Genomic DNA, 8,095 nt, shown 5'->3' with positions numbered 1-8,095 from the left:
CCCTGCTGTCTATCCCAATTGTTGCTATAACCCCCATCCCGCTGACAATTGCCTTACCAACAACCCGCCGCCCGTCACCTTATGCCATACCCTCAGCCGTAGGGATAGTGAAATCTATAAAAAGACCCCCTATCCCCCCGGGTCGTCGCCATAGCAAAAACAGCAAAACTCTGCCAAAATTTTGCCAAGAATCCCCCAGCTCCCTGCCCTCTTTCAGTTTGCAGTTCAGCCCCCCATTTCATGTCCTCAACCTCCTCCTCTTCTACCAATTCGCTTGTTACTCAGTTGTCACATCCTTTCTCCCCATGGATCTAGAAAATGAGTTCTTTGAGTTTGAAATGAAGCTTGGTCTCCACCCCCCCATTCTACAAGCCATCGGCCCCTCCGAATCACAGAGTATGCCTTCTGGCACCATATGTATGCCCTCTGACTTCCCAGCTCAGGACTTACAGATGGATGAAGAAATTTTGACCCAAGAGGCACCTACAGCAACGAGCACTCCTCCCTCAAGAACATCAAGGAAGCGCACCCCGGCCCCCACACAAGGGGAATACAAAATTGTGCAATCTCAAACACACTCACCGCTTGGAGAGGCATGGCTCCAATAGCCCAACGGATGTGCCATCCACTCCCACTACATGTACAAGGGCCATGACTACACCCTCCATTACCACAACGCACCAGCATTTCAAGCGCTCAAGGAGCCGACAGTTCAAGCATCACTCGTAGTGAATTGATAGGTCTAGGATCTGTGGTAGACTACCTCCCCTATCACCTAGATATGAGGCTACTCAGAGAGTTTCTCCTAGCCTACAACTCCAATACAAATGTCGGCATCCTGCACAATGCGACAGGCACTCCCCACTTCTACCACCTCAACATAGATGTGGCGCGAGCCATCTTCAGCCTTCCAGTCATCATCGCCAACAAATACTCTCAAAAGAAGAAGATGCCTGAGGCCCTCATTGAAATCTGTCGATATGATCAAAAGAAGAGTAAGGGGCACATTCATTTTTCAGAAATAATTAAGCCAGAGTTGGAAAAGTTAGCATGTGTTCTACAGTGGTTGACCCAAGTCAAACATGTGGGTCACCACCAATAGATCGTGCCCAACATGTTGGCGAGATTGAAAGCCCCCCAGGTCACTAACTAGGCATATTATTTTTATAATAAGATGCGGGAAGACCTCAAGACACATGATGAGGTCATTAGCAACCCCATGCTGTATATGCTCGTTTTGTATCACATGCTGTAGTAGCAACTGCCAATCGGCTACGGTTTGGCCGAAAAAGCCACCACTAGATGAGTACTAGCTGACGAAGAGGAGACAAAGGTTGACCCAAAGTGAGTAAGAACAGAGCCCCATGCCACTCTGGTCAGTCGCCCCACTCAGCCATCACGAGCCCACAATTAGCTACTCAACCAATATGAGGATCGCCAGGTGCAAGCGTTCTTACGCAGACATCACCGCATGGACCACTCGGATCCTCGCGCCAAGGGCAAGACTGTACAATAGGAGCTCATCTCGATCAATGATCTCCCTGGAGACAAGACTGTCACCATTGGCCTCCACCCAAGAGCTCAAGCTATTCAGGCAACCCCCTCTGCGCCTCAGGTCTCGACTTCAGCCCCACTGCCCACCCACACGAGACCACCTCCTTCATCACCGGCTCCTCCTCATCCCCATGGGCAAGCCTCACCGATGCCCTACAATTCTGTAGTGCATCACAGTATTAGGCAATGAGTGGGTACATCAACATGACAGCCAAGCAGCTCTCCCATACCAATCAAATGGAGTTGTAATTATTTGATGCGATGGCCCAGCTCCCACAAATGCCACACATCATTCTATAGAGATGGCAAGAACAGGCCTCTCAGCTCTCCTTGACTCTCCTCCAGGCACAGCTCTCCGCACGCGATAGCCACACATTAATGGTCGTCGCCCAAGCCACAAGGCAAACTTCCCTTGAGTGAGCAGAGGAGTACTGCAACAAGGCAGAAGATCTAGAGCTCTCAGTTACCACGCTCAAAGATGAGCTTGCTACCAGTGAGTCCTTGATCCAAATCCTCATGGACTAGGTCAACAAGGTAGAGTCCCGCCTCCACACTACAGACGAACAGCGGGCATAAGCTGAGGCGCAACAAGCAAGAATCCAGGAGGGATACGACCAACAAATCTAGAACCTCCAAGATCTCTTGGCGCAGGAATGGGCTCTAATCATTTCAATGCAATAAGATAACGAGCACCTGCATACCTTTGGCCGGCCAGAGGATTCTGCGCTGGAAGACCGCGAGCAACAAGAGTTTCAAATGTATAGGGAGGTCTCTGCACAACTAGCCACATATACCCTCGCCCCGCGCACTGTCCCCCAAACCCTCTAGATACACTTTGATGCCCTCTATGCAGAAAATCTTATCTTTCACCTTGATCTCACTACTCCTCTTCCTCCTAATGCCCTCCAAACCATCCTCCACCGTAATCTCGACCACTGTCGCCCCATCCTCGCCATGTCATACTTTTCTCTCAACCTTCAGCCTCCCAGTATCTCTCTTCTCCATCCCTCTGATCTTCAAACCCTTGCTGCCCACCCAATTTTGCTCAACTTCTAGGCATGGTGTCGAGTCATCATTGAGTCCACGAATTATCCTCAAGGAGTCCTCAAGATGATGGCGTAATGCAGCTAGCCAAGCCCAATGAACTCTTCCCCTAGGTCTACACTCTAGAAAGCCTTCAAGCTGAGGATACAGACCTACGGCCGAGCCTTCGCGATTCAAACGCAAGGGCATCTCGTGGCATACCACTCCACCACCTACCATCCCCTCTGCATAATTATACTATACAACCGGGTGCTACAAGCTCTCCAGGACTCGCTCGAGTCCTTGGTCAGCAATTTTGATACAATTCACGTAGCATACCCCAAAGAAGTCGCCAAGGAGGGGCAAGAAGCCATAGCCTTCTTTAACTCTTCTGTCCCACCTACCGAGATTGCACAGATGCCTCCAATTAGTCTCGCCCAACCCACCTAGCCCCTTCCTTGCACAAATCTCCCCAAATACTCCTCTAATGCCTCCAACAATAGCACTGCACATCACGAGACCTCCCAGTCTATTTCCTCCAATGCCTTGGTCGACCTCTCGGATGAAGCCCTCAACATGCTACTCAAGTCAGCACATTTTGTACATCCGCCCGTCATCAACACATCGCCGACACAGATTACTGAAGAGGACCCAATGCCTATGGAAGGTGATGATGTTTCTCCAGCTCCTCCCTCCTCCCCGCTAGACGATGTTCAGTGGTGGAGACCTGATCTGCAATCCTTCCAAGAACTACCCAATAGCACACTCATGCACCACTGGAAGAAGTAGCTCGAAGAAGGCTCCTACCTCCAATTATACGAAATCATGGAGGTCCGCCCCCTTATAGAGTTCATTACACAGTTCTTCAACAGCTAGCGGCGGACACATTCGAAGCACACATGCAAAGGCTACCACCTCTCCCTTGCTCCAGTCCCCCTCACCGACGTCGACGCCGGCCTCCAGCCTCACTGGCGCATTCCTTTTTTGAAAAAGGAGCAATTTTGGTGCTACTACTACAGTACCCACATCAATCGATGGATCCATCCCCTATACATGCCCATGGAATGTCAATGGACCTGGGCCCAGTTCCATGAGCTCCAAGAGAAGGACCCCAACATCTTGTATAAGTTTCTGAAGTACAATTTTCCAAAGGAAATGACACAGGAGGGATTTTGCTTCCGCCTCCAATCATTCAAAGATACTTACGGCTCCATCCTCGATCCCATGGTGGTTGCAGCAGTCCACTTCAACCGCTTTATTCTCTTACTCCTCCAAGATCTCCCCGCCAATCGGTAACTCTTATGGCACAATCACCGACTCCTCCTAGGCAAGTTGAGAGGGCAACCTCTCGACGTAAAGGAACCTCTAACATACTTAAGGACTTGAAACCACCAATTTTTAATGGGGAAGAAAAAGAATGCAACAAGGACACGATAAATACATTCTTGCAAAAATGCAAGACTTCCATCGGCTCAGAAATACCCCTCTTGAAAATCAAGTCATGGAAGCGAGTCTTTCCCTTGGAAATAAGGACTATAAATTGTGGATGAGCCTCAGAGAAAATGATAGAATCTCTAGGTATCGGAATGAATTTGAACAAGCGTCCTTAAAAGAGTTTTGACCTCAAAATGAGTTAGAAAGAGCTTGGGAGGCTTGGGACAATTGTATTCTGGGTAAAAACACTCTAGTCCAATACATAGCGATCTATAGGGAGGCAGTTCTTAAGCTGAAAGGAATTGATGAATTCCAGAAGATAAGGGGTTTCATAAGAGGTCTGAAAGACACCTATAAGGTTGAGGTGAGAAGAAATTCTCCCAAGACCTTTGAAGAAAAAATTAAATATGCCCAAATATACGACGATACGACGAGGAAATCCAAAGCTAGAACTTTGGAACAAACAAGTTTTGTTCCTAAGTTCAGTAAATTTCCCAATTTAAAAAGAAAGGGGCACTTTAACAATTATGAAAGGGCCAAGCATAAAAATCTTTGCTTCAAATGTTTGGGCAAAGATCATGTAGCTTGGAACTGACATAAAAACAAACAGGTGGGAGCTAAAGCCCTAAATAAACCTCCACAAAACAAGTGCATGCAGTGCAAGTGTTGCCGCTTAATGGTACTGAAAAGTACACTGAGGTAGAGGTTTATCATGAGGATAGCACCCACATGTGCTGTCTATCATCAACAATGTGGTAGCCCACCTTTAGTCTTCATGATGTAATGAGGTAAATAAAGGGACAAAGGGTAAGAATTATGGTAGATGATAACACAACGCATAATTTATTAAACTACTCAGTTAAGAAATTGAAGTTGTGAGAGAGTCCAAGTGTCCATATATATGTGGTCTCTCTAGCAAAGGGTAGTGATAAAAAATTTTGGGACACCATGATTCATGGTGTAGAGGTGGAATTCCAAGGTTATCAGGATGCCTTGCATTTCCAAATTATGCATCTCGAGTGGACATATGTTGTGCTTCGTCAAGAGTGGTTGTATAGTCTTGGGCATAGCTTTATTTGTACAAATAAACTTATTCATGCAAATACAAAGTAATAATTCAAGGAATTTCAATTAAATTGGGACAGGCTAGAACCTGTACATTAATTTAAAAAAAGAAGAGAAAACCAATGAATTAATGCAACTTAGTCTATCACGGTAATGTCACTGTGCAGCATGGAATCGTATAGATTTCAAACTTTGGCAAGGCGGAAGACAATTGAAGGAGTGGAAAATGAGCTTTGTGGTAAAGGAGTGGAAAATTAGCTTGTAGATTAAATGGATGTTGTGATTAAAGATGTAGACCTAGATGTGGTCATAGAGCCAGTGCTTAAAGGTGATGAGGGACTCTCATTGATCATAAGGGAGACTGTAGATTTAGTCCTTTCAGCACTCTTAATGATCACAGGGGAGATTGTAGATTTTTAGTCGTTTCACACATACGGTTGGTAATGATCACATCCAAGGCTTGGACAATTTATGTGACCAATATGACTCATGAGTCTCATAAATATTGGATGGATTGTAATGCTACAAACTAGTTGTCGATGTTAAAAGTGGAGAGTATGTGAACCTCTAGTTAAGCTCAAATTTGTGAAGGATCATTTGTCCCGTATTGGTAAGAAGGTGGAAAGTAGCTAGTTGGCCACCCTCATGGTTTGTAAATTACCTAGGGGTTACAATGCATAGGAGACAACCATGAGAGCTCAAAAAGCCATTGTTGACGTTTGAGTAGCTCGGTCCCTTGTTGATATAGAAGGAAGCAAAGTAGAGACTCTCTGATAATGATGATGATGATTACCACAAAATGAAAGCAATGGAAGTGAGAAAAACAAAAGATAAAGAAGAAAGATAATGGGGCTTTTGAGGATAGTGACTCCCTTGTAAAAGAAAGAAAAGTGCTACCCACTACACTATGCCTAAACATCTAGTAAGGAATTTTTGAAAGATGAAAATAGATCGAGAGAAAAGGGGGAGGACAAGTCCAAGGAAGCGAGCATTATAAGAAGGCAAGCATGATCATTGAGAAGCTATTCTTAGTGGATGCCCAAATACCCTTGAGATTGGTTATGTAGATGAGATGATAGTGTTCATGTATAATATTGAGCAATGTTGAAAGATCTAGGATCCTTTGTAGATGCTTGGTGGATGATGAGAACAAGTCTCATCCCTTTTCATCACAGGGGATGAGGATGGAAATGTGTATTCGAAAGCAAAGTATGAGTTTGTGGCCGGCTGATACTAACTAGAGCACTGCGTTTGAGATATGAATAGATGAGTTTTGGGCAGTAGTTGGCTTGTTTTTAATAGAATGCAAAAAGAAGTCGAAGATGTAGTGGTCCTGTATATGGTAGATATACTAGCAGCAGCTTGGATGGTAGACACGTGGTTCCATGGTGTCATGGTCACCTAAAGGCCACATCTCACACAAAAGTGGCATGCAGTCGATGAGCCATATCATCACCTTATCTTATCTTTAATCTAGCACACCATCCGACCATGTCGGTGAAACGTAACCTTGGGTCTTTTTAATCACATTTGATCGTAATCACGATGGTTATATAAAACTACGTATGGTCAAATTCCACATCACCCTATGACTTTGGGATTTTCTTTAAAGAAATTCAATTCAATTCACAAAGGGCCAAAGACCCGCAAAATCCACGGTTCTATTGGAAGTCGAAAAATTGCAACATTTCTCGGACCTGGGGCGGTCGCCAGTAAAGGATGCTCGCGCAAACAAGAATGATGAGCACATGATGAAATGCGAGGAATTCGTGCAAGATGCCAAGAAATGCATTGTAGAACGAGAAAGCGTTGGAGCGCAAGTACGTAGAGGGGACCATGTTGAAAGCAAGGCATATGGAGAGGGGCGAGACCTCGGATGCTTGGTGACACCACCGTTGAGTCGACGCCCGGTATGGGTATGGCAGATCTAGTTCGAGCACCCGTCGATTTATGGAGTTTTAGCATGGTGAGCCCGAGGCCCTGGGGGGTCGGAGGCAAGTCCCGCATGCTTGTGTTTGTCAGGGCCTCGGTATCTTCTCTGATTGCCAGAGGGTCCACACTTGAGGTGGCGCCGAATAAATAAGGTGGGGGGAAAGAGTTCTCCATGAGATGTGTGCAAGCCCAACGCAGCAAAGCCGGCTCTCAAAACAAAACAAACATTGTAGAATGGCCTTGCACAAAGTTGCGCACCTGACACCAGTTTACGAGTGGACACGTGTTACATTTTACATCCCACATATGGTAAACGCAAAGGGCCAGTGTATGGTGCGGAATATAACCTCACAAACGGCGACTTTCATCATATGGAAGCTGCGTGTTGAGCACAGAGCGAACTATTCTTTCGCCTTTTACTAAAGAATACCGTGTGCTCGGCACAGATAGCAGCATATCCGAATTTTTGGTGTGGCTCCTTTCTTTGTGAGAGGCGCCCTTCGAGAGAATTTCGAAGACGGAATGCGGCGCGACGCTTCGGATTTTTCGACTTTCAGTATCACCGTGTCCTCCCTGCGTTGCTGCAGCTTGCCATTCCAGAGTGCTCTTCTGGGCTCTGAGTCCAAGTCGCACCACTTTTCCGCTTCATTTCCCCGGTCTTGGGAGCCATCCTCTGTACGTTTCCCTTCAGAATCCAAAAGTGCAGGGAAGAGGATACATTGCAGCGATTTTGAGTTTGCCCTAAGCGAGCATCATCATCGAGGCAAACTTGAAGCTCTGCACTGAAGCTTCATTAGCACGGTCGGGTCGGGCGCATGACATTTTTTCTCACAGTAATACGATCTTCTCTGTTCCTTTCTGCTTGCGTTGTTTTGCTACCTGGCACTATAGCATATGCACACGTTTGGCGGACTGGGGCGGTTGCTGCCCTTATTCTCTCCTTTCACACTGTAGTGTGTCTTGCATGTGTCAGACAGCAAGACATGTTCTCTACATGTGTCTTTCTTCAGCCCTGCACAGGATCCTGACAACAGCGAATTAGGACAGGGGAGCCCATGCCATATAGAAGCTACAAAATAGATGGTTG

At 46.2% G+C, this 8,095-nt stretch overlaps 1 non-coding gene across 1 annotated transcript; it reads left to right on the top strand.

The window, feature by feature from the left end:
• Nucleotides 1-7,384: 7,384 nt before the first annotated feature.
• LOC147899528 (U5 spliceosomal RNA) lies at nt 7,385-7,504 on the top strand. Its single transcript, XR_015541480.1, has one exon. It is a non-coding gene; the product is annotated as a U5 spliceosomal RNA (small nuclear RNA).
• The last annotated feature ends 591 nt before the right edge of the window (nt 7,505-8,095 follow it).

Source organism: Dipteris shenzhenensis, chromosome 8, assembly GCF_047967505.1.
Source record: "Dipteris shenzhenensis isolate YYH24624 ecotype China chromosome 8, Dip_SZ_1.0, whole genome shotgun sequence".
In the NCBI taxonomy this organism is placed as follows: domain Eukaryota; kingdom Viridiplantae; phylum Streptophyta; class Polypodiopsida; order Gleicheniales; family Dipteridaceae; genus Dipteris; species Dipteris shenzhenensis.
Note: the sequence above shows the minus strand (reverse complement) of the source record. Positions and strands in the feature narration are given on the sequence as shown.